At 40.3% G+C, this 26,573-nt stretch overlaps 1 long non-coding RNA gene across 2 annotated transcripts in view; it reads right to left on the minus strand.

Moving 5' to 3' along the window:
• LOC116285682 (uncharacterized) overlaps positions 1-26,573 on the minus strand; it is a 198,966-nt gene that overhangs the window by 25,056 nt on the left and 147,337 nt on the right. For both annotated transcript variants that reach the window (XR_012064555.1, XR_004195354.2), the window contains exon 3: positions 8,712-8,862. This is a non-coding gene — a long non-coding RNA (uncharacterized lncRNA). The remainder of the gene's footprint in view (positions 1-8,711; positions 8,863-26,573) is intronic.

The following is a 26,573-nucleotide window of genomic DNA, read 5'->3' on the forward strand; positions in this document are numbered from 1 at the left end:
CCTGCCCTGGCTCCTGGCCCTTCCTCCATCCTCAATGCCAGCTGTGCAGCATCTCTGCGTCTCTGACTCTGACTTTCTTGCCTCCCTTACATTAGGACCCTTGTGATTCCATGGGGTCCGCCCAGATAATCCAGCATAAACTCCCCATCCCGAGATCGCTGCCTTAACCACGTCCGCAGAACCCCTTCTGTGACAGAAAGTAACATATTCACTGGGGATTGTGACACCGTCATCTTTGGGGGACCATTAGTCTACCTGTCACAGGTAGACTATATATTTATACACCTCTGTATTTATCTAATGGATAGAATTTTCAGCCTACACATTTAGGATTAGAATAAATGTAACTTTACTTTTCATAACTCAGTTTAAATTCTCTTTTGAGTACTGATTTTATAGTTTCCTTAAAAAACATTTCAGCCAGTTCAGGGTTGTGTCCATACAATGTTGAGGTCTGGGCGGGGAGGTATGTGAGGGGGGCCCAAAGGGCCCTGGGTCTTCAGTCCATGCAGGTTTGCCACTGAGATGTCCCTCATTCCCCTTCGAGAGGGTACATTACTTAGCAGCAAGAGGTCATCTCATTCCTAGCTGACATGTATGCATCCATCCATTCATTCAATAAATAGTCATTGAGTGTCTATGTAAGTTGGTCCCTGTACCTTTGGAACAGAAAACATGAAGAAGGCATCAAACCTGGGGAGGGTATGGCTCTGTGGTAGAGTGCATGCTTAGCATGCACAAGGTCAAAGGTTCGATCCCCAGTACCTCCAGCTAAATAAAAAAATAAACCTAATTACCACCCCTCCCCCCCAAAAAACGAAAGAAGGCATCAAACCTAATCTCAAAGAAATCACTGTCTAATAAGACAGACCCATAAAGAACTCGCTGTAATACATTCTAGTAAGTGCCACGATGGAGCCGTGCACGAGGTGCCAGGTGAGCACTGAGAACAGGGGTCTAATCTAGCTGGGGAGGGGGCAACGTTTGATTAGTAAAGGCTCCCTGAGCTGCTGACATGTGAGCTGAGACTTAAAAGAGTTAGCTAGGAGTATATGGGACCTGCGAGAGCCAGACCTCAGCATTCCTTGAAGACTAGAGATGTATTTTCAATTCAACTCAACAAATACTTATTGACCTGCGATGCATGCTTAGGGAGGCACCGTGACCTGTGAGAACGTTTAATGCCGATACTTCCCCTTGTCAAAGGGACTGGGGAGAGCTTCTCCGAGGAAGTCACAGACATTAAACAAGTAATTACCATTGTGATGAGGGCAGTGGAACAAGGCTATGATCATGCAGGGGAAAATAATTCAACCCAGTCAAGGGGGTCAGGGACTGCCGCATCAAGAGATGGATGTTTAAACTGAGACCTGAGCGATAAGTAGCTTTCAGCAAAGGAGAGGAGGAAGAGTTGGGCATTGGAAGGAGAGTGAGGAAGCTGCTAGAGCATCCAGACAAGTCTGAGTCTGGCTGCGTGGTGTCAGTGGGCATGGAGTGAGGCCAATCTCTTCAAGAATTATTTAGGACGTGTAATATTTATTAGCCTCCTCTGATGTTTTGAAGGCACCATGCTAAATTATGGAGCTACCATAATGGATGGCACCATGCTAAATATTTTCAAACTGGTTAATCTATGAGACGTAGAGTAGAGACGCAAAAGCACGGGCTGGATCACAGAGGTTTTATACGCCACGTGTCATTCTGGCGTCTTAAACAAGGGTACTCTGACATTGTGGCACCTGCATTTTGTCATCTAGTGCCTGTTTGGGTGATGAATTTGAGGGCAACAAGATTCTAGTTAGGAGGAGACATAAAGAGACAGTGAAGCAGTTCAGGTGAGTGATGACAGGAGCTGGACCAGCACCGCGAGACACAGAGAAGAAGAAACACAAGTCAGAAAGGGATGGGAGGTGAAATTATGATGAAATGAGGCAGAGAGAAAAAAAAAAAGAAAGAGAAAAAAGTGAGATCCAAGTGTGACTCCCCAGTTTCTAGTATCAAGGACTGAGAACGAGACATGTGAATCCAGGGACAAACAAGACTGAGGTGACGGGCACAGAGGAAGCACCCAGGACCGCTTGTCGATGACTGATAACATTACATCCTGGATTATTCTGCCAACTTAAACCCAAGGATAATCCCTTAATTTTCACCTGATTTTTCCACATGATGAGCCCAAGTTTTAAAAATTTTTATTGAAATCACTGGTGATCACTATTTCACTGTCAATTTTTTGGATGCTTTAATATGATGGTGGTGGGGCAGATCCCAAAAAGACAGTGTCTTGGGAGAAAATTTGTTATTCGTCTATGCATTGTTTTTGTACTCAATACACTTGCTCCCCTGTGGGTAAATTGTTCCCTTCTTGGAGCACTGGAAGAACAGCTACTAAAGAGCTGTTTATTTTTGTATGAATAGCTTTCAGACATACTGTTTACTGATACTGATCAAATTACAATGGCAACCACACAAGCACTCTTCCCACAGTGCCCTTCTTCTCTTGTGGTCACCACGCATGCAAAACTACACTCTGGGTAAAAAGGAAGAAATACATGAAACATACACTCCAGAGACCAAAAAGAAATAATTACAAAATAATTTCCAAATCCCAGAGTTGGTGCCAGCTCACACAGCTCATGCCCTTTGGGGTTTGCAGCTCTTTACTGGTTATTGTGAGTGCATTTTGTCACACATCTTGTGACACATCAAAATTGAGGTCCAATTTTTTACTGTATTTATACAAAAGAGATGACTTTAATTTCACAATAATATAATAGGTATGGTCAGTGTTCACATCAATAAAGAGCTGCCAACAGGAGTCTCAATCATGGAAAAAAAATGCTCTTCCTAGAAGTGCATTATATTCTTGTTTTTCATGCCATTTCTTCCAGAAATCATATTTTTCGTTTAGCTCTAGTTCACTCCTGTCCTAACTTACAAAACTTGACTTTCTGTTCCTCCTATATTACTGTGTCGGCTTCAATTTCATAATTGATTAACTTATAGAATAACTTAGTTATAATTTTTTTTAAAAGACAGAATTTAAAATGTACAAATCTTTATTATAAATGGATAGGTGAGCACTATGAGCAAAACATTTTTACACAGATTTTTTAAAGCATAAGAAGGAGACACATTTTCAGGCTGCCAGCTTTGCCAGCCAAGTTCATCTCTCTTCCCAACCTGCCATCCCTGCAGGCCGATGACAAGAGCCTCTGAAACTGGCTAAACAATGGCCACGGGCCCCACGCAGCTCGGGAAAAGTCTGAATGGGGCTGACTTGCTCTCCTCACCAAGGACTTAAAAATGGAATTTAAGAAATCGTTACGCTAAACCGAAGCCATTTGTTCAAATAAACTGCTGGGAATATCTTGTTTCTTTGGCTTTTTTGCAAAGACAGTGAAAACATCTAACTCTTCCTGATCAGGCAGATGTAAACAAAGAGGAAGTCTGGTTTATTGTCTGGTAATGACTTAACAAAATAACTCCGAGCAAGGGTTAAAGTCCCTTCAGACACAAACTTTCAGGCCATCTGTTGTTGGAGTTTTCATAGGTGAGAAGGGACTCAGGTGCTCAGAACTGAACGTTTTCTCTCTGACAGCTTTGAAAAGTTAGGGGCTTTGCAAAGTGCCAACTGTTTCTGGAGACGGTTCTCCCAGAGGGGCTTCAGCATCGTTTTTGTAAGTAAAATGACTCCTTTTAACAGCTCAGGTGCGAAAACTGGCTCACGCAGGTCCTAAAATATACAGTTGGAGTTTTCTATGGCCTCCTACTCTTGATGGACAGACAATCCAAAAACTTCCTAACCTCAAACACCCTCTGTCCTCAGCTGTCGGCTCTGCCTCCTGTGTCTCACACGATTACAAAGATCAATCAACCCGCAAAGGCGGAAAGAAACCTCTCTTCACCGCGTGGGCTAACTCTCTCTGAGGCCACTCCTGTCCCAGCTGCCTGGACTCGCAGGTCTGATGTGACCCTGTGCCAAGCGCGGCTGCGAAGCCCCTGGAGTGGCTGTGAGCGGGATTTCCTCCTGCTGAAGGCCTGGCTGCACGTCCTCAGGAGAGGAGGAAGGATGGCCCTTCCCCGGTGTTCATCTGCCTGTACTGTCCCTCTGTGCCCAACGGACTGGGGTTCCCACTGTTCCCTCTTTATGACACTGTGGTTTGAGTGGCTCACGAGCACACCTACTTCCTGTGGTTTACAATCTGTAGTTCAGGGGTCAGAGTCCAGGCCAGAGTCAACTGGGCCACCAACCCAGAAACATGGCCTCTGTCACCACCCCATTCTTGCCCCGAACATCTGATTTTCACAGGGACTTTATCCTAGGAATCTGTTGTCCTTCACTATCCTTCTTGCTTCTACTTCTAGGTCTTGGAGAGGACCTAGGACCTCTTAGATGAAAACTCTCTTTGAGAAGAGAGTTTCGATCTCTTCCAGAAGGCATTGGGGTCCTTCTCAAATCTCTTCCTTCCTCAGTCACCTTCAAGGTTTAATTAATAATGCTTTCTTTGAAAGAATAAAGATCTTATTAGCTTTAGTGCTACAGCTTTGCACGTACCAAGCTGTTGACTCTACCTGGTCTGCATCTGCACCTCACCTGTGTTCTTAATCGATCGCTCTGTTTTTCTCTCTCTCTCCATCTTTTCTCTCTTCCTCTGTATCTCTCCCACTAGCATGTTCCTTACCCTTTCCTCTGCTTTGCTATGTTAAATTTTGCTAGCAATACCTCATCCATAGATGAATAATGGATGTGCCAGGATCTCGGGGTTGATCCGACTGGGGATTCACATGGTGGGCTGGAAAAGAAATCTGGAGATGAAATGACAGCATCCTGAGGACAGGTGTCAGGCCTTGATGAGCAGTGCTATGAACTGCGGAGGGAAGGCAGACCCTCCAGATGATTCCACGCACATCCACCTGACTGACTTAAAGAGTGCCAGCAGAATCAATGCCACCAAGAGACTTAAAAGACAGGAGTGATTCTGTAGGGAAAGCACAGATTTAATGTGAGAGTGCATGTAGATTTCTAAGTGGGAAGGCCATCACCCTGATAGAATTTCCAGAACCAAAGTTGACCATAGTGGACCGAGATAAGGCTGCCAGGCTGGCAGCATCCACGTCCCTGGTCATAGATGGTAAAGTCTGCCCTCCATTCTCACTTAAAACCAAAAGAATCACCATCGTTAAAAGTGCGGTTTTGCTCTCTCTCAAAATACATGACTGCTGAAGGGTATCAAGAACTTTCTAGCATATTTTACATGAAGAAACACGGAGCATGCTTCCTGAGCCTTAGTGGTCTCCTGTGATTCTCGGGTTCAGAAGACTCTGACTGTGAAAACTGTTTGGGGCCAGGGAAACCTCGGACATGTAAATCAGGACTTGGACACAACTCTTCAAATTTGAAAACCTAAACCTGTTCTAAAACGTCCTGGGAACATTTATCAGATGACTTAATAACCCTGGTCCAAGCCCTAACCCTAAAGAAAGGACTAGGGGAGGCTCTGGCTCAGTGGTAGAGTGCCTGCTTAGCATGCACAAGGTCTTGGGTTCAGTCCCAAGTACCTCCATCAAGAAACAAGCAAATAAATAAACCTAATTATCCTCCCCCCAAAAAAAAGTAAAGGAGGAAAAGGAGAACCTGTTATAAAAAGGAGCACAACACACTCTCCATCAACCTCCATCCTCCTCTTAATGCCTTTGGTTTTTATTTTGAAATTTATGTCCAGTCACATGATTGTGTTTCTGCAGCCAGTTAGGATAAGGGAGTCTAGAAAAATGGAGCAGGACAGGGAGAAAGGACAAAGAGGTTTGTATGTGGATTAGTTTGATGAAATATTATGAAGGCATAGCTAATGAGTAGCCTTTTTTGATTCAATTATAAATAAAGTACTTCCTCCATTTCTTTTTTCTTGTCTTATGACAAAGCTTCACTAATCATGCATAAAGAGCTTTAAGGAAAGGTCTTCTTATCCATACCGAGTGGTACAAAACTGGGCAGGCTGACACACATAAAGCGGTGGGTATCACCTGGCACTTCCAGTTTTCAGCTTGATATCCAAACTCATGTTTCTTTCAGCAATTGTTGATGTGGGTAAACTGATTAATACCACTCTCAAGTTATCTGTAGAGTTCTTTTCTAACCATTTCAGATAAAAGAAAAATAAAGCTGAGGTTCAAAACATACAAAACATTGTAAGGGACTACGTTCCCACAAACCCTAAAATGTCGATAACTATTTTCTGTAAATAGGAGATTTAAATTCACAATCACGTTTTTTTCAAAACTGATTTGTGCATCAGAATTCATCTACTCACAAACTTATCATTTTGCAGATAACAAGCCAGAGGCCAAAGATGTTAAGAGACTTGCCCGCAGGCATCAAGCTAATTAGCACTGAATCAGAGATTCTGGAGGTGGGGGGTTGATGGGGGTTGGGGAGGTGATAAGGGAGGGATGGGAGTGGGGCCTGGGGGGTGATCTTTACAAATGATCCAACAAAAACTGAAGAAAATACACTACAGTCAAAGAAACTCAGACTCCCAGTTCTTCACACAACCTGCTTTTTATAAAAGTCAATGAAACAATGATGAGTGTAGTGTATTTCCATAGCCTTTCAAATGTTTTCTTGTTGAAAAATCACTGTCAGGAATATTACCAAAAGACAGTAAACTGGCAACGTTTTTTGAGGTTCACACAAGTTCATTATGTTGACCAGAAATCATGTGACTGTTATTTCAAGTTTTGGCAGAAACTGCTAGGGAAAAAGTCCCTTTAGGGTCAGAAATGACCCTTTCACTCCTTCAATCAAAGCTTTAAATAGCGGGAATATTGGGGAATTAACATTTGGCTTAGTATTCTTATGACTTCCCCAGGCTGCCCGTCACCACTAGGTACTGCTTATCTCAGAAGTGAGCTCTTTTAAGATTTTCTAGTCCAGTGGGTTAGGAATGCTCAGATCCCTTTTGGCTGAGTCCCCGTGTTAATGTCTTCCTTCCCCCTCATTTTATGGACTGGAAAGCCCCTCTTACTTTTCATTTTATGAATTTGAAACAAATGTCAAAATTTTAGATTCAAAAAGATATTATTATTAAACACTGTTATGGCATATTCAGGAAAGTTTACCTCGAAGAAAGCTAATGTTGTTAACAGCAATAGAACAAGACAGAGTTACTTCAGATTAAACTTTGCACTTCTTTTCTTCTATTTTTATATGTTGTTTTCTGTAAGTGATGAGAACCAGGTATTTCTTTCAAATTCCTTACTAATGAATAATGAATTGCATTGAAGCACAACACTAAGATGGAAATTATAGGCTGTATTTATAGAAATCTTCACATGCTATTTTAGAAATTCCACCGACTGGAAATTAGGGCTATTGAGGTTTTTTTAATACATAGAACAAAGTTCCAAATAATGCAATTATGAAGCACAAAACATGGTCTGCTGAATGGCTATTAAAAGTGTGTGGGACTGACTGTGCTTGTCTGAATGTGGTTCAGCCTGGCACCCTCCAATACGGGATGGAGTCTCTGACTTCTGGAGGGGACCCCATGGCTCGGACAGGTTGAGTTGCTGTCACAGCACTCCTGTGACATCACAGTCCTCTGGCCAATTTAGCTGACTGGGTTGGTGTATGGTGACCGTGAACTCAAGGTTGGGATCATTCCCTGATTGTCAAAGAGAAAAACTGCCCTGAAACCATAAACTGGAGGCCTTTTCCACTCAGGGATGCCCGCTGCTCCTCATTCTTAGCCAGAGAAGGGGGCAAGATGCAAACCCAGCATTTCTGTTACAGAGGAAACGTCAAACTCAGAGATTGAAGGTACACCACACAGCCCTGTGGTCAAGTGCACCGGCCTGGAGCCTCATCAGCCTGTGTTGAAATCACAGTTCAGGACTATAAGACAAATCACAGTTCAGCCTCTTGTTAGCTCTGTAACTTTGTGGAAGAGATCTGACTGTCTGAAGAGGTCAAATCTGATATTTAACTCATGCCCTTTCTGGAAGATTTAATGTGCCTTGCAATAAGAGTCCATAAGCATTAGCCATCTTTATTAGTTATTTCACTTTTGTGTACACATGGCTGGTTTTGTGTCTACTGTTTCGATAAAACGGTCCACATTTATTCTTCTGTTGAGATCATTCTGGAAGCACGTCAGCTGTCGACGTCCACGCACAATTTGCACCATTCAGTGCATTGTTAAGCCATTTTCTGAAATGCTCTCCATTTATCTACTCTCTCTACGGTACTTAAGAAAACTGATTTTCATCACGATGAATTTCCTTCACATAGGTTGGCTCTAAATGCTAAACAAGTGATGAGCACCCTTAAAAAAACCTCTTTATTTGGAAAAAATCTAAACTTACAGAGAAACTGCAAATTGGGCAGAGTTCTCACGTATCCCTCACTCACCTTCCCCTGATGCTTACAAATTACATAATCATGGTACAAAAGTGGTGACATTATTTTCAGCCAAAAAAGGAATATTTAATGATGGAAGCTTTTTTTCCCCTAAATAAAATGTTATGATAAAAATTATCAGTTACATTCTCACTTATTGTGAAATGTCATTTTTCGGGAAAATTTTAGTTAAATGTAATTCATTTTTTCAAGAGGCTCTGCTTAGTATCTTAGTATGATAGTTGTTATTACCAAAATTGTTACAGATCTGAGACATTACCTTTCTGTAAATGTAAAATATGCAACTTACTTTAAGCTCTTCGAAGGTCATGAATTCAATCAATATATTCCTGAAGGATGAATGGTTCAACTGGTGAGTGATGGGGGTAACAGTCGAGACTCCGTCATGCAAAACAGTTTCATGATTTGTCTCCATATTATCACAAAGTTTTGTGTTTCACCTATAAATTAGAAAAAAATAAAAATAAAAACATGAATAACATCCTGAAAATTCCAGGTTTTAAATAGTTGATTGTGACTGCTTCCTTCTGAATCGGCCATGAATGAATTTCACCTGTGGTGCTTTTTCTGTACACTTACCCTGAAATCCTGTTAAAATTCCAGGTAAAGACATCAACGTATTAGTGATCACATGGACATTTTTCCCACTAAAATGTTAATTTACTAAAGAGTCATTACCACTGAGATTTATTTTTTTTTCTGGTGCATCTTTTCTTCGTAATTCCCCCCTAAAAGAATTTTTTAATGTATTTCAAGATTAATGTGCATAATACATTAGCCTAGAAATAGCACAAACATTAACACTTTGATCCAATTTCCACCTTATGAAAAATGTTCTCGAATTCGTGTCTGTCCAGCTCCTGACACGCTTTCTATATGCCTTCCAAGCGTACGGGGAATGCGTCTTGGTTTGCTGTTGCTTTGGGTCTGTGCATCATTCCAGCTATTTTACTGTAGTAGGAAGAACATGTCATCCCAACTTTGACACTAATATGATACGATGGAGAGTGACCAAGACATGATGAAAAATAGATTTCAACTCCAGTGCGAACTCTGATCAGAGAGTGCCAACTGGGATTTCTTCGCTGCAGACAGTTTGGAAGCCACACGCAGGGCTAGTGGGACGGCGCTCTGCAGGCCTGGTGTCATGTCATGGAGTTTAATTGGAAACCACCAGTCAATAATTAGTATTTTATTAAACAACAGCAGTTAAAATCTAATTCCGAGGGAGGGGATTAGAATGATAAACAATTCATTTTCTTAGCATAATGATGCAATTTGCTCATAAAACAAACCGTTTGGCCGTGGTCTGGTTGTAATCTAGTCATTACTTCTCATTTTATTGTTCGTCTCCACACTGGAGCGACTCCTGCAGCATCCACGGCTCCAGGTATGTCTGGGTCACGTACAACAATGGTAGAGACAGTCACCATGGCTCGGGAGGAAGTCTGGGAACAGCACAGAGAAATGACCACACGGCTGTGCAGCCTCACCGAAGAATAAACTCCATTCCTTTGTAGTCCCATACCTTCTCTTTCTTGGTATCTACCAGAGGTGCTGAAAGTCTCCTGGGCTGGCCTCACAACTGACCCATGAGAAACACATCTGGCAAACATCTGATCCTCTTTACTACTCTTTCAAAAGGTACTCATGGGAACCCAGTCTGCGTCAGCTACCAGGTGACACCATGGGCCGTGACAGGGAGTGACAGCCACATGCTCTCACGGAGCTAACGATCAAATGAAAGGACGAACCACCGCGACAAAACCAGAAACAAAATAAATGCAAATTGTGACACACGTTACAGCTAAGACACAGAGAAAGACACAAAACTTCATGTCTGTGACCCACACTTCAAGACTCTTGCTTGGCTTTAAATTTCAGACACGCCACGAGTTTATCAGGTGGGCTTCATCACAGGTGACAGGCGTCTCTTAAGGCTCTTGCTGCTGTTCAATGTGTAGAACCACCAGGAAGAAATTCTAGAACAGTGTTCCAGGGACTCCCTGACACACACAGTCTGGGTGAAGAAGCACAACGAAGTCGTCAATGTAACGTGTTGTAAGATCCATGTTGTCACTGGTTTCTGTCCTCATCCAGTTTACGTGGGTGGGACGGTTACCTCCAGACGTTTTGCCTGTTGTCACGTTACGTTTTCTTTCAGTGACATAAGAATGCATATGCAACTTCAAATGCAGATATAATGCATCTAAAGTAACTGAAGCATTGAGAAATAAAACCATAAAGGCTAACATTACTCTTGGGGTGGAACCCACTGATGGCGGTTCTTCACTTCGTAGCAGTAATGGAGTACAATTAGTTTTCCTTTGTTGGTTTTCTTGGAATAAAATAACCTATTCAAACTCAGTTCAGTTCTTTATCTGAAGCCAGACTCAGTGTCAATTACATTTTGGGACTTTAGAGAAACTTGATTAGCTGCAGTTAATGAAAATTCTTACTGATTCCATGTTTGAATATGGAATCTACATTATGTGACTTAGTTAAAATTAAGAATAAAAGAAATACTTATAAGGGAGGAGGGTATAGTTCAAGTGGTAGAGCGCATGCTTAACACGCATGAGGTCCTTGGTTCAATCCCCAGAACCTCTTCTAAAAATAAATAAACCTAATTACCTCCCCCCCAAAACAAAAAAAAATAATTGTATTTTTGATACAGTGTGTCTCTCTTCCTCTATTTATTTATTTATTTGGTTTTTAGCTTTGATGGATTATGTCAGATATGATGGAACAAGTGAAGATACTAAGAATGGTGGGAAAAAACTGTCAAACTTCAGAGGAATATAGATGACTACAGACAATGCAATCTTAAGTGAGAGACATAAATTAGACTTTCCCAACAGGTGCTTTAGATCAATAAACCATTTTGAAAGCTTTCAAAGCTTAAACTCTTGGAAGCTTTTAAGATGCTGTGAATCAGAAAATGTGTGCTTTACAATGACTGAGGGCACTGGTGCAGATTTAGGAGGATGGTTCTTAGAGATGGATGATGCCTTAAAGTTTGTGATGATACTGTATAAGCACATCCTCATGCATTTTTAAAGGCGCTGGTATAAAATACTGGGCTGTCTTTGGTGGGCTGTTTTAAATAACAAAACACAACAGACAAGATAAGCTTTGAGCTGAAACTAAGAGTTTCTTTGATTCTGAGATGGGTGGGGAAAAATAAGTTAACTTCTCAGTGACAATTAAGTCAAAAAATAAAATTCTTGATATCTTTTTAACATGGACAAAAGAAAAGATATAGAAAATGGTTTTAAATTAGCATCACAGTTGGACAGCTGAGTGTGTAAAACCCTGTCTGGGGACCTGAGAATTTTATACTCCTGTTTGAGTACTTTCACTCAGAGATTGAATAAACTGAGTTTATTTAATGCGCCTCAAATTTCAAGACTATTCAAACAGAAATAGCCGAAATATCATGTATTTTCAGTAAATCTGACCAGAAGTCTTGGAGGATCTTATTTCTTTTGTCCCTGTTACTGCAATTCATTACCCCCCAACTTTAAGGGGGTACAGCTGACATACAGCATGGCACACATTTAAGGCGTAAGGCATGATTTGACACTTGTATGTGTTGCTAAATGATTATCACACTAAGGTGAGTTCACACCCAACACCTAACATAGTTCCTTTTTTGTTGCTGTGGTAAGCGCTCTTAAGACCTATTATCTTAGCAGCTTTCAAATATACAGTACAGTATTGGTAATAACAGTCACCATGAACCAAGCCGTCCATCCCCAGACCTTATTCATCCTAAAATAAAAGCTTGTGCCCTTTGATGGCCTTCAGCCTATTCCCTGCCCCGCTACCTCCTGCCCCTGGTGACCACCAATCTGCTCTCTGTATTTACCTTTCTCTGTCTCACTTATTGGACTGAGCATCATGCCCATTTATGGCAGGTCCATTTTGCAGGTCCATTATTACAGGTCCATTTATGGCAGTATTTCCTTCTTTTTATGTCTCAGTAATACCACATTTTCTTTGCCGAGTCATCCATCAGTGATGACAGATCACTTGGGCTATTTCCACGTCTTGCCTTTTGTCTATGCTGTTACGAACATACAGGATAGGACTAGTTTACGTTCCCACCAGCAATGCACCAGAGTTCCCTTCCCTCTGCCTCCTCACCAGCACTTTTCTTTTGTCTTTTGGATCACAGCCATTCCGACAGGTGTGAGGTGATCTCTTCTTGTGATTTTGATTTGCATTTCCCTGACGATTAGTGATACTGAGCACCTTTTCTTGTACTTGGTGGTCATTTGCATATCTTCTTTAGAAAAAATGACTATTCAGGGCCTTTGCCCATTTTTTAAATTGGATACTTTTTTCAAAATTATTAAGTTGTTAGAGTTCCTTATATTTTATTATTAGCTACTGGCCCCTTATCAGATATGTGGTTTACAAATATTTTCTCCCACCCTGTAGGTTGCTTTTTCATTTTGTTGACTGTTTCTTCTGCTGTGCAGAGCTTTTTGCTTTGATGTAGCCCCACTTTTTTGCTTTTGCTTTTTTGCTTGCACCTTTGGTGTCATATTCATAAATGCCATGCCATGACCCATGTCAAAGGGCTTTTTTCTTGTTAGGGGGATTTTAAAACATGTTTTTAAGAGTGATTGGAGGCATTGGGAGGCACTGGTATTATCCATGGTATGAAGCAGCCTCAATGTTTACAATTTTTGTGATTGAGATTGGTGGATGCTACAAAACTCACTTTCTTTCCCTTTTGCTTGAAATTCATTGCCTAAGAGTTTTGCCCGTGGCTCCAAGCTCGGCCCCTGCCCTCCCGTGTTTCCTGATGCTCAGCTTCCACTGTAGCCGACCACCCTCTCTCAGGTTCGCTAGTCAGATTTTGTGCACATTCATCACGTTTCCAGGAACTGATGAAAGCTTAGCGGGCACTTGCTGCGGATTAGCTTCCTTCTCCACGCACGTGAGCCGCAGTGCCTTTCTCTCTCTATTTGTGTCCCTTTGAAAACCTCCAGCTGAACCTTGTCCCTGAGAATCTCCCCTCAGACCATTCTTGCCTTATCATCTACTAACGGAGTCCTTTCTAGTTCTAATCGTTGTCATTCCGACATGATTTTAGAGCTTGTCTCTGGCTCCCTACACCCCCAGATGGAATTCAGAGGTTAACTCTCCATCTGATCTTCCCTCATTTTGTAAAACTTAAGTTTTGATCTTGGAATTTTCTGTTACTGTTAACAGTTTGGTAAACTCCCAACACTTGGATCATATGAAAATTATGAATGCTGAAACTTTCAATTGTCTTTTTTTTTTTGACAGTTATATTGCCAGATATTTGTTCTACACTGGTTTGTTTGTATTCATCTCCATGGTGGAAAAGTTTAGAGAAAGGCAAGCTAATAGAAATGTTGAGAAATGGACAGCTTTTTCTTAAAGAGGCTAATATTGGTGGACATTTGGTGAATCCACCAAAACCTTCTCTTCTGGCCCTTGGGCAGATGAGTGATTAGCACATCAGAGTGTATCCAGCTCTCAAAAGCAGATTCACATAACCAAACTCCCGACACTGTCAGAAAGCCCGAAGATCCACGTATTAACCTGACGTCCGAGGGAAGAACACATCTGACTCTGTTAGATCTCTTTCTTCTACTTTAACTTGCATTCTATTGCTTGTTAACCACCGAAGGGATGTTATCTATAAGTTTACATTATACTTAGTGGCCCAACTCTGGGAACCCCGCCTCCCCTCCTTAATAAGCATTAAGCTAAAATACCTTTGTTTAGCTCACAGGAAATACCCTGACCAGGCCCACCTGTGAGTGACCGCAGGAAGCAAAAAATGAACACCACCCCTCTAAAGGCTGACGGAAAACAGGAAATGTTTGACTTTACCCTCTCCCCGTTGTTAGTATAAAGACACCTGAATTCTAACTCAGGCACGGTGGTCCTCTGGGACACTAGTCCTCCATATCCTTGGTCTGCTGGCTTTCTGAATAAAGTCACTATTCGTTGCCCCCAAAACTCATCCCTCGATTTATTGGGCTGTTGTGCAGCGAGCAGTACGAGCTCGGACTCAGCAACGATGGGAAGCAGAACCATTCTGGTGAATGGGAATTCTCCCGTCAGCAGGGCCAGCTCAGTGTTTCTCCATGGACTGAAGCAAATCATGATCAAAAGTTTGCTTGACAAGAAGAACAAGGGGAGGGAACTATAGGACTAAGATTTTAATGCATGAGGCAAAGACAGCTCCTTTCAACCCTCCCTACAGAGACTCCTGGAGTTATGCTGACTGTGACGCTGTGTCAGTCACGTTATGACCGGAGGATAAGAATTCATGGAAATGAACTGTTGGTTAACTCACAGGGTCACGGGAAGGATGGGGAGCCGGGATCAGAAGATGAACAGGAATGAAGGAGGGCTCTGACGCCTAGCTAGGGAACTCGGGGAGCAGCGCTGTGCTGCCCAGGGCTCCAGCTGGCAAAGTCACTGGGGCCAGCAGGGCACCTCCAATGCTGAGGTCCCTTAAAAGTGGATGAGCTGCAGCCGCTCTGAGCCCAGAACACGTCCCCACTGCTTCCGCTTCTCTGCTTCCTCGACCGCGCCTTCCTGGCGGGCGCCTCAGCTTGGCTGGGCCTCCGACCAAGACACACACTGTGTGGATGTCCCAGGCATAGGAACAGAGTTTGCTACTGGGTAGCCAAAATAATAATGATACTGATGATAATAATAATAATAATAATGATGATGATGATGATGATGATGATGTAGTTAATACTCATCAGAACTCCTTACAGCCCCAGGAGGCATCCTCTCCCCACAGACAGCAGGCGGACAGGACCTGAGATTCCAGGACTACGGACCTCAGAGTCACGCAGGCCAGGTGTCAACTTCCAAGTCTGCCACTTTCTCACAGTGTTGGGAAAAGAACGAAAAGTTCTCAGTGCCCTGCTTGGCGCAGGGTAAGTGCTCATAAGTGGAAGCCATGACTGTGTCTCCAGTTCCGCCCACCCTCCTCCTGATTCACGTTCCTCTCTGCGTGGGCTCATCCTGGGTGCCTGGCAGGTGGCTGCGAGTGGTCCTACCGTCATCCTGTACGTGCTGGTGTCACCATGTGCTTGTCAAGGGCAATGCGGTTTCCCTTACTTCCAAGTCCTGGGAACAGCTTGACCTAGGGCCCACTGACCACGTTTATAAGGGTTGTGACAGAAGGCACAAATAAGATCACACATGAGAACATGCCTCACATATTACACAGCATGTATTAGGAATTCAAAAGGTATAAAATTTTATTCCCCTTGTTCTGGAATGTTCTTTTCAGCCTCTGCATCCCCAAACAGAATTACAAATAAAATCAACTAACACAAATATTGACCGATTTGTAATTTTGTTGGGTATCACAGGTGGGTTTCTTCCCCGCCACACTCAGTCGTGTACGATGCTCTCGGCACCGTATTCCAGCTGCGGGCAGAGCAATAAACAAGACACACGCCCTGTTATACTAGTGCAGGTTTAAGTTTTAGTTTTAATGAGATTTCACAAACTATTTCAAATTTAGAACAAGAAGTCTATTTTCTCCCTCATTCTCGGAAGACACGGACAGCTCTTTCCTAGCAGTAAATGCAAAAATGTTTCAGCAGTTTTCTTTTTATAAAGCACAAATTATTTATCAAGCATCTATTCTCTGTTAAAGCTATTATGGCATCCTATAGTCTAATTTGATTCTCAAAACAGCTCTCTGAGATCAGAGCTACTTATTGTTACTTCTATAATTTTTTAAGTAATTTTATTTCATTTTAAACCTGGTTAAAGAGAAAGACAAAATTTTCTAAGTCCTTGTATTTTCTTTGTCTAACACATAGGACATTGAACCTGTTTTTTAACGAGTGGCAACAGGAACTGTAAGATTCACAAATGGAGTAACAAGGGACCTGGGACCCTGTGTCCATCAGAACAGAAAGAAGCCAGCATCAAGTCACCTCTCAGTGTGGTGTCTACTGACCTTCCCGCAGGCAGCATGACACAGCGGCTGAGAATGCACAGCGAAGCCAGACTGCCTGGGTTCAAATCGCAGCTCCACCATCGATTAGCTGTGTGACCTTAAGAAAGTCACTTAACTTCTCTGTGCCTTAGTTTCCTCATCAGTAAAAGGGGGGATAATAAAAGTAACTACATGAAAAAAGTAAATGAGGTAAGTACTTCGATTTTACTCACTTTACAGATGAGGAAACAGACTCTTAATTGGGGGGAGTTGCCAATGAAAACAATGCTTTCAAGTCAGAGCCCGTGTTTCATCTTTACGTTTCCTCAGCATCTTACATGGTATCATTCGCAAGTAGGCGTCCAAGAAACGTTCCTTAGATTAACAAATAAATGCCTCAGTCTGTAAGTTTATTATGTTGGCTTTTCTTAGGGTTAGTGAAAAAATAGTGAAAAAGATAATATTAGTAATATTCATTTAGAACTCCCCAAACTTTATAATAAAGAAAGTATTTAAACCTTTTTCCTAGATGGTTATAATAGGGTCCAGGCAGTATCTATCTCTTTAAGGAGACAGACATGAGAAACAGCGTGATATTTTCAAGACAGATGTATAAGAGATTAAATCTTGGATCCATTATTTACTATACTTAAGACTTTGGGAAAATAACTGAACTACTTGGCTTCAACATTATTCTCTGTAAAATGGGACAGAGATATGGAAATACAAAATCAGATCGTGTGTCAACCACCTGCTATAGGTGTGTGCACACCTGCACATCCTCTTCCTGTTTTGGGAGAAAAGCTCTTTTAAAAGAACAAGGTAGAAATGGAATGAAGTTTGTGGCATGACTTGCTGGGTCCACTCTTTAAAAATCAGAGTGTTAAGGACGTCTATCAGTAAGTTTAACCTTCTGTTCCACTGTGATGTCTATGGAGAGATCAAATCATTTTTTAAAATTGACGTATAGTTGCTTTACAGTATTATGTTAAGTTTCGGGGTACAGCATAGCAAGGCAGTATTTTTGCACCTAAAATACATGAAAGCATTGCCACTGATTGCTCCCTTGAGCTCTCGGTAGGTCGAGTTCTATTGTGATAAAGACCAAAGTGAGGCAATCGACGTTTGAAACAGGCCAACCAAATACCAACAAGCCAGTAAAAAGTACTTTTTAGTAGAATATAGTGAAAATGCTAATCTCAGAAACCTAGTAATGAGCTTTCACAGAATAGAGAACTAAGAAATGTTGAATTAGCAAAACATAAAAGGGAGGAAGAAATATGAGGATCGTTTACAAAAGAGATAATAAAGCAAACAGGAAAGTCAAAAGATTGCAGACCAATATATTTCTCTCCTAGTTCTACCGGGTTTTGTTTACTTTCTATTTCTAATCAATATTGCAGAGAGCAACAGAGGTACAAAATGTAACAAAAAGAAAAATAAAAATTAGACACGTGAAAGTAACAGGAGGAGAGAGGATTTATCATAAAACTTAGGGCTTTGGGGAAAGATCCCAGAGAAATCACAGTTTAAATTCCTGAAGGGAGAAAAGGGGGGAAAAGTGGCAAGTACTTAGCAGATTTGTGAGATATGGAAAAATAATATTGAGTATAAAGTTTCTATGGACCAAGGGTTTTTCTTTTTTTTTCATCCAAGACACTTTACATAAGACATTATTTAAACTGTTACTACAAAAAGCTACATATAAGGAAAGGAAGGTTTAAGGTTTAAGTTTTCGTTGGCAGTAACTAGAGCTGAGTTTCAATTAGTATTCAAAATCTTTATCTCAGGATAAAGCACGAAATAAAAATAATTAATTGACGTTGTAAAAGTACTATACGAAAAGGACCTCGACTCTTTAACCTGAGAAATGAATCCTGGATTTTTCATGTACCAGAATGGAGTGTTAAATCTGTGAAATCCCCTGAAAACCCAGACAATCTAATTTATGTTGTTATTAATCTTTAGTCTCAGAAGAATGTAATGTTTCTTAAAGACAGAATTATGAAAAATTAAACTTGTATACACAGTGGGAAGATGTGTGACTAAACTACCTTATTACCGATAAGGCACAGAAATAGAATACATAACTCCTTGGACAGATGCAGCTAACTCCAGTGCGGGAACGGTGACACTTGGCAAGATTTTTAATGCTGTGTATTTAAAATATTGATTCCTTTATCATCCATCCTTTATCCAAGAAAAATATTTCAAACACAGAAAAGCCACCTGAATGATTATTTTCTCCTTACCACTTCCAAAGGCCTAAGCAGGACAGATCTCATAACTACTAGTGCGTCTGGCTGTAAAACTGGCAGTGACTACGCATTCATTTTTCTTAAATTATGGATTTAAATAAACCAAATTGACAGCAATGTCTTGCAGTAAAGGTCTATCTGACGTACTTTCACGAAGCAAAGGATAAAAGAAATTTGGATGCAATCTTAGACAAATCAATTCATTAAATTGTTGCAATCTGTAGTTCTAACATATCTAAAAAACACAATATATTTTTAAATTAAAAAGGTATTCTTTTTTTTGGCAGTTTTTCCCAACTATACACTTGTATAGTGAAAAATAAGGAATTTAGATTATAGATATTATTATACCTGAATATCAGGATACAAATAGACTTTTAATGTTGCTATATTTAAAGCTTAGGGCAAAATAGTAAAAAGACTGTTAGGCTGAATGCGAAGTTCGAAGATAGCTTTGACCATCAAAAAACAGGCCAGCAATCAAAAGGCCAATTCTCACCCTCTGCTTGTTTGGGTAAATAAAGTTTTATTGGGACACAGCCATGCTCACTTGTTTACACACTGCACATGGCTCCTCTCACGCTACAAGGGTAGAGCTGAGTGGTTGTGGCAGAGATTTTATGGCCTGGGAAACCTAAAATATTTGCTATCTATAGAAAAAGTTCATCAACTCCTGATCTAAAAAGATCATTGGAAACAAATTCTATTTTACAACTTTCTTCAGCCATGGAAACCTCACAACTCAAGAGTACGGCTGGCCATATCCTTTTATTCAATGATTTATTATTCGATTTCTACGTTATATGGAAAACCATTATTTTTTCCTCCAGGAAAACTCTTTGATTGATTCAAAAGTTATAAATTTTGTGAAGAATTGGAGATGAGAAGATCTGGCAGATTGTCTAAGGGCTCTTAATCTGATCAGTGTCAAAGAGCCCATAATCTGTTCAAAAATCACACAAATTGTTTTCAGTTTGTATGTCTGAGCATAATTCCTGGGTGAAGGTCCACGATTTTCTGAGAATGTAATGATAAAGGCTCAAATGATTTTCACTGTAGTTCATGATTCAAAAATTAAGAATAACTGTTCTAGACAAATCTTAAAGATTGGGATTATGAGGCCAAGAAAGTTAAGTTATATTTTCCCCCCAAACTATATAACTAGAATTAAAAGCCAGAATTTCTTGCTCTCAGTTCAGAGGTTTTTATTCATGTTGCTGCCAATTTTCCAAACCCCCAAATTATTGTGACAAAATAATCAGCAATGCTACATATATGTGGAATTAATAGCAGTAGGCAATTATACTTTGTATCCCCTTCTAAGATGCGGGTGACTCTCATGCCTTTAAAGACACGAAGACAGGGAGGTGAGGCTGAGGTCCTGGGCTGGGTCTCTCGGTCCTGGGGGTATATGTAGCGTCAGTGCACCTGCTGCAGTTTGCTGTGAAGCCAGTTGAGTTCATTGGTCTGAAGCCACTGCCAAATACAAAATTCAGGGCCAGGCAGGAGAGTCAGTTGACCCCAATACTACAGCCTTCCTAGTATCCCAAAGCTGGAGACGTTATGGTTTGAACCTTGCTCGATTTTTCCACTTTTCCTCTGTGCTAGCTCCTCTGTTTCTGAGCGGGGAGAAGAAAAAGAGAAACGAGGAAACACCTCTACGTAAGGGCTGAAGCTGCAGCTCGCTTACGGCTGGGCTGCGCCGCTGGATAACCGTTGCCCACGGGCATCCTGCTGAGCGGCTCGCCCACAAGACGTTTCACTCTCTGGCAGCTCCTCTGCGTACTGCTATTTGCTTGCATGTGAGGTTTGCTCACCACTTGCTCCTGTCCTGGTGGCCTTCACGAGCACCCCTGTGCTGGGATTGCTCTTTCCCTCCAACGCTGTGCAGTGCTGGCAAAGCCGGGACTCCCAGTCCACCATCACCGTGGCTCCAGGAACCGTGCCTGTGAATCCATCTTCTGCACCTCTGAGGCCCTGGGCACTCCAGGGCACTGCCTTGGCTTCCTTGGTCCCTGCCTGTCTCCTACCAAGACACTTCTCTCCAATTCTCCTTTCCTTTCTTCACAGGTTAAGGGTAATTTAGCACGTTCTCTGACTCAGGACGTTCCAGCTAAGGAACAAAATTCCAGTTCTCTCTCCTTACAAGCAAGTCCTAGCTTTAGAGGTGATTGCTCGGGAATCCCTGTCTTCTCCCCACTTTGGTGAAGGAAAGCAAATGACCCAAACGCTGTACTCCCAACAGAGGAAACGATGTACAACTGCTTAGACATCATCTCGACCTGCTGGGGACAACCCTAGAACAGGCTGGAGACAGAGGCTCGGCCCCGGCGGAAGAGGCTTTGGGGCAGGTTCTCACCCTTCTCCAGAGGCCCCAAAGAGAGATGGCTGGCTTCACCTGCTGAGACTTTCTGTAAAATGTCTTTAGTATATTTTGTCATCAGTTCTCAGTCTTTACCACAATCATGGCACATGCTTGTACATATGAATTCACAATGTGGGCCTTCTTGTTTTGCCGTTATTAATGGACATAACAGTGGCTCCAATTTTTCTCCTTTGCAAACAATACTGCTGCGAGCATCTAGCTTCGAACCTGTGTGGGCACGAATTTTTTTTCCCCCTAGGGGAAATACTGAGAGGGGGAATTGCTCAGACATAGCCTACGAAAATTTGAAATTGTAATATATAATTGACAAAGTGTCCTCAAAAGTGACTGACTATTCTAATTTATTTCCCCAAATCTCCCAGAAACATAAACATACGCTCAAATGCATCGTGAAGACGAATGCGCAATCCCAGCCACCAGGAGAGAGCTCTCCGCACCCATCGTGCTGATGAATGTGGACTTTTATACGCTGCTGCTGGGAAGGGAGGGGCACAGAATTCAGGCAGTGTTCACATCTGTCATTGTTTTTCTCCAAGTCTTCATTATGACAAGTGTCAAACTATTGAAAAGTTGTGTTCTCACAATCTACACACACACACACGAACACACGTACATCTGAACCACTTGCAGACAACATGACTATTTCTAAACACACACATCCTAGCATGCATTATCTATCTATTAAGTGAGGATAACTATTTATTGTTAACTGTATTTGTGAAGAAAAAGCAAAACAATGCACGCAAAACACCTAGCACTGTATGCAGATCATGATGAGTACTCGAGTACGCAAAAATAATGCCCCTATTACCCTAAACAAAAGTATGGAATGAGTATTATGTGTGTCTATTCTTAAATGAATATTTATATTTGCTTATATAGTAAGTAAATAAACTATTTTTTTCCCTGACTGCTGCTGTCCCTTGAAGAAATACAATGAGGGCTACAAACTGCCAGCTGTCTCAGTGCACATATTTAGATGAATGAATAATATTAACTTACTTGTGAGCGCCTACCCTATGAGTGGAAGAGACACTTTAGCTAACTTGGTCTTTTCCTATTTTTAATTTTTTTAAATTAAAATTCACTATGTGATGTTAATTCGTAAAACAGAGGCTAGAAAATACTTGAATGTAAAAGGTTAAACTAATATCTTTTTAAAAAAATCCCAAGAACTGCTAGTCCTCGTGTCGATTATTATGTTTTTACATTTAAATATTTTCTTTCTTTGTTTCACCTAGTCCTTCCTTCCTCTCTTCCTTCCTTAAAGACAAGAAAGTTATTCTGAGCAGTTTTAAATAATCTTACATGAACACATTTTAGGAATTCTGAAGACAGAAAAAAAAAACCTTACATAGAGTAGGTGCTTAGTAAATATTAGTTAATTTCAATTGATGGCAGGTATAGATTTTTAAAGTGAATTAATAATGTTCTCTGTCAGGAAGATAAAGTCTGCAGCCAACTCTTTCACAAGAAATGAACCTTTTACTGGCAATTATTATAATTTTAAATTTGAGTCTGTCAGAAACCTTCAAACATGCTAAACCTCTGTTTTCATTACAAAAAAAAATCTTAATTTTTTTAGGGAGCAGTGTACTTCTTATACATGTAAAACAAAAGTTGAATAGAAGTACCCTGTTGGAAATAGTCTGCAGGAACCAACTTTCACATAGTATTGCTGCTAGAGATTGGACTATGCGCAGTGCTGGTTACATACAATAAAGTCTGATTAATTAACCTTTATTTTTCTTAATAATTCATATGTCACAGAATACAAGTCAATCAGAAAATTACTTTTAGTAAAATTTCACCACCAGATAATAAAATGAAGTCATTAAGAATCTACATGACAGACAGCAAATAACAATTATAAACCCAATTTCCTTGGCTGAGTTGGACTTAAATAAAATCCTCACGTAGCTCTTTGTTGTTAATTAAACCTAGGACTTTTGCTGTTGAAATCACCACACAAGTTAGTTTTACTTTTGCAAGGCTGTGAGAAATGTTCTTGCTGCTTCAACGCATACAGTACACAGCACATAAAAACGCATCTCATGCTTTGTGAACAGAAAACAGAAATTCTCAAGCATTAACAATTATATCAGCGGGAGTTTTTGCATTAAATTAAGCTTAGGGGAAGGAAGAAATGTGGGTTGTAAACAAGAAAAATATTTCTCTTAAGACACTTAAATGTTAACTAGGTGTATTAATCAAATTGTGATGTAATGCTCTGCAGAGTCAGCTATAAAAAGTGTTTTCCATTACTTTTCTACCTTTACATTAATTTTTCTTTTTGCAGTAAAAACTAACTGCCATATATAGCAAAAGAAAAGTACCTAACTTGATGTGCAATTTCCTTTTGAACCAAAGAACCTATAAAATTTCTGTGTAAGAGAATATTAATGGCAACTTTATCTTTTATGGCAGAAAACCATAGCACTTTGGATAGCTGCCTGATCTTTTTGAGGGCAAAAAATTATTTCTCATTCCTTTTTTTTTCTTTTGGAAAATTTCTAGTGACAAATGCAGTGCCTGGAACATTTTTACAGCTCATTGTTTGTGGAAGGAAGGAAGGGAGGGAGGAAGGGAGGAAAGAGGGAAGGAGGGAAGGAAGGAGTAAATTTATGTAAATCTGACTCAATTAGTAAATTCTAGGAAGTTCTACATGTAAATGGTAAAGCATCAAGGAAATGTACTTTGAAGTTCATTATATTTAAATATTAAGGAAAAACAAACTGGTGAATATACATCATGCCCTTTTAAAAATTAATCTAACAAATGCATTTTAATCCACAGCAGTCATTTCTAGTTTTAATCCTGGACAAGTTACATTTGTTAGTTTAAATTTCCTTATGTGAATGATAGAACAAGTAATCTCTAAATTTTACCCATGCTCAAATCTTTACTATTCTGTAGAAAAGAAGGGTAGGTAAGGGAGTACAGTGTAAATTGCCTTCTTCATGTTTGATGGTTAAAAATAAATTCAAAATGGCTTAAAGGCTTAAACATAAGACATTACACTATAAACCTCGTAGAAGAAAACATAGGCAAAACATTCTCTGAAATAAATCTTAGCAATGATTTCCTAGGGCAGTCTACCAAGGCAAGAGAAATAAAAGCAAATATAGACAAATGGGACCTAATTAAACTTATAAGCTTTTGCACAGCTAAGGAAACTATAAACAAGACAAAAAGACAACCCACAGAACAGGAAAAAAATGTTTGCAAATGATGCAACTGACAAGGGCTTAATTTCCAGAATATATAAACAGCTCATACAAATCAATAACAAAACAACAAACAACTAAATCCAAAAATGGGCAGAAGACCTAAACAAACATTTCTCCAGAGAAGACATACAAATGGCCAGTAGGCACATGAAAAAAATGCTGAATATCACTAATTATCAGAGAAATGCAAATCAATACTACAATGAGGCATCACCTCACACCAGTCAGAATGGCCATCACTCAAAAGTCCACAAATAATAAATGCTGGGGAAGGTGCAGAGAAAAGGGAACCTTCCTACACTGTTGGTGGGAATGTAGTCTGGTGCAGCCATATGGAAAAGAGTACGGAGATTCCTTAAAAAATTGAAAATAGACTTACCATATGATCCAGCAATCCCACTCCTGAGCATATATCTGGAGGAAATTTTAATTCGAAAAGATACATGCACTCTGATGTTCATAGCAGCACTATATACAATAGCCATGACATGGAAGCAAACTAAATGCCCATTGACATATGATTGTATAAAGATATGGTATATATACACAATGGAATACTACTCAGCTATAAAAAAGAGCAAAATAACGCCATTTGCAGCAACTTAGTTGGACTTACAGATTGTTGTACTGCTAGTAAGCCAGAATGGGAAAGAAAAATACCATATAATATCACTTACATGTGGAACCTAAAAACTGGCACAAATGAACTTATTTACAAAACAGAAACAGACTCACTGAGATAGAAAGCAAACTTATGGTTACCAGGGGGAAGGAGAGGAGGGATAAATTGGGAGTTGGAGATTCGCAGATACTAACTGCTATATATAAAACAGATAAACAGCAAGGTCCTACTTGGATAGCAGGGGATTATATTCAATACTTTATAATAGCCTATAATGAAAAAGAATATATATATGTATAACTGAATCACTATGCTGTACACCAGAAATTAACACAATATTATAAACCGACTGTACTTCAATTAAAAAGAAAAAAAGGAAGCCATAATTTTTTTGTTTTAAAGGAGCTTCTGGAAATCTTTAGCAACAGATAATGTAATGCTCAGTACTGTCCTCTTGACTCCATCCCAGCCAGCAACCATTGCATCAGGAACGAGCGCAGATGGGCCACAGACAGACCTTTCAATTCATCACGCACACAGAGGACCCTGCCATCAAGCTCCTACCTACAGCATTCAGAAATGCATGTTGTTTTTTTTCAGGAGCCCTGTGTGAACAATAGTTTATTAGTCCGTTTTCTTCTCCTTTAATGCAAGATCATGAGAGTTTAGGGAAATGCGCTTCATTTCCGTGGCTCATGAAAATTAAAAACAAAAAACAAATAACTCTTTATTCAATGGATCTAGCAGTTGGAGAAATTATATACACATGTACACATGCATATGTATACTGCTATAGGTCAATGCTTCTTGGTCAGGAGGCATTCCAAGTAGGAGAAAGCAAGGTTCAGTTTTACAGCAGTGCAGTGTTAGCTTACAATGTAGACAAGTTTAAAAGATGACAAGAAAGCCTAAACAGTTCTGGATTTCACAGGGACTTAGAGAATTAAAACTCACCCGAAGAAAAGATCATATAATTATCATAACTGATTCAATAGTGTAATGAAGAAATATGGTTTGGGTTTAGAACTGAATTAGGTAGGAACCTAATAAAATGCAATAATCATTATAACGTGTAACTTACTTGGTTATTTGGAAATATCTGATTAGTTTGCTGATTGAGTTTGCATTTTTTTTAAGAATATATCTACAATCAAACTAAGGGATTTTAGAAGGGATAGATTTTTCAGTCTAGTGGAAGCAGGGGGCAGATATGAGAGGGTACGGCAGGGAAGACTTCCGAGGTAAGTTCCTTGAAGGCAGGGCAGATGTATCTGAACTTCCCTTATGCCCACTGACTCAGCCCTGAGGTCAGAACTGCTCTTTACAAACTTTTTGTATTGATTTGCTTGGGAATCTAGATTTATAATCTGTAATAATACATAATACAATATCCTAAAATTTTTCAAGACAAAATTAATTCTTCTTTATATGAATCAGAATTCTGGGATCTCAACTGGAGTTTCTCAGTGTTCAAATATCTTTAAAAGATCCTGTTTGAAAAGAATATTTTAAATTGTTTTCAGACAGCCTGTGGCCAACCTCAGATGGAGGTGTGACAGCTCCTGGGACCAGTAATTTGTCAATTGCTAAAACCTGTACAGTGGAATGGAATTCTGCCTGCTGACAGCCTGATATTTAAAACTTATGAGTCTCATGTCAGAACTCTCAAATCTGAGTTGAGCATGATCCAGG

This window comes from Vicugna pacos, chromosome 26 (assembly GCF_048564905.1).
Source record: "Vicugna pacos chromosome 26, VicPac4, whole genome shotgun sequence".
NCBI classification, from domain to species: domain Eukaryota; kingdom Metazoa; phylum Chordata; class Mammalia; order Artiodactyla; family Camelidae; genus Vicugna; species Vicugna pacos.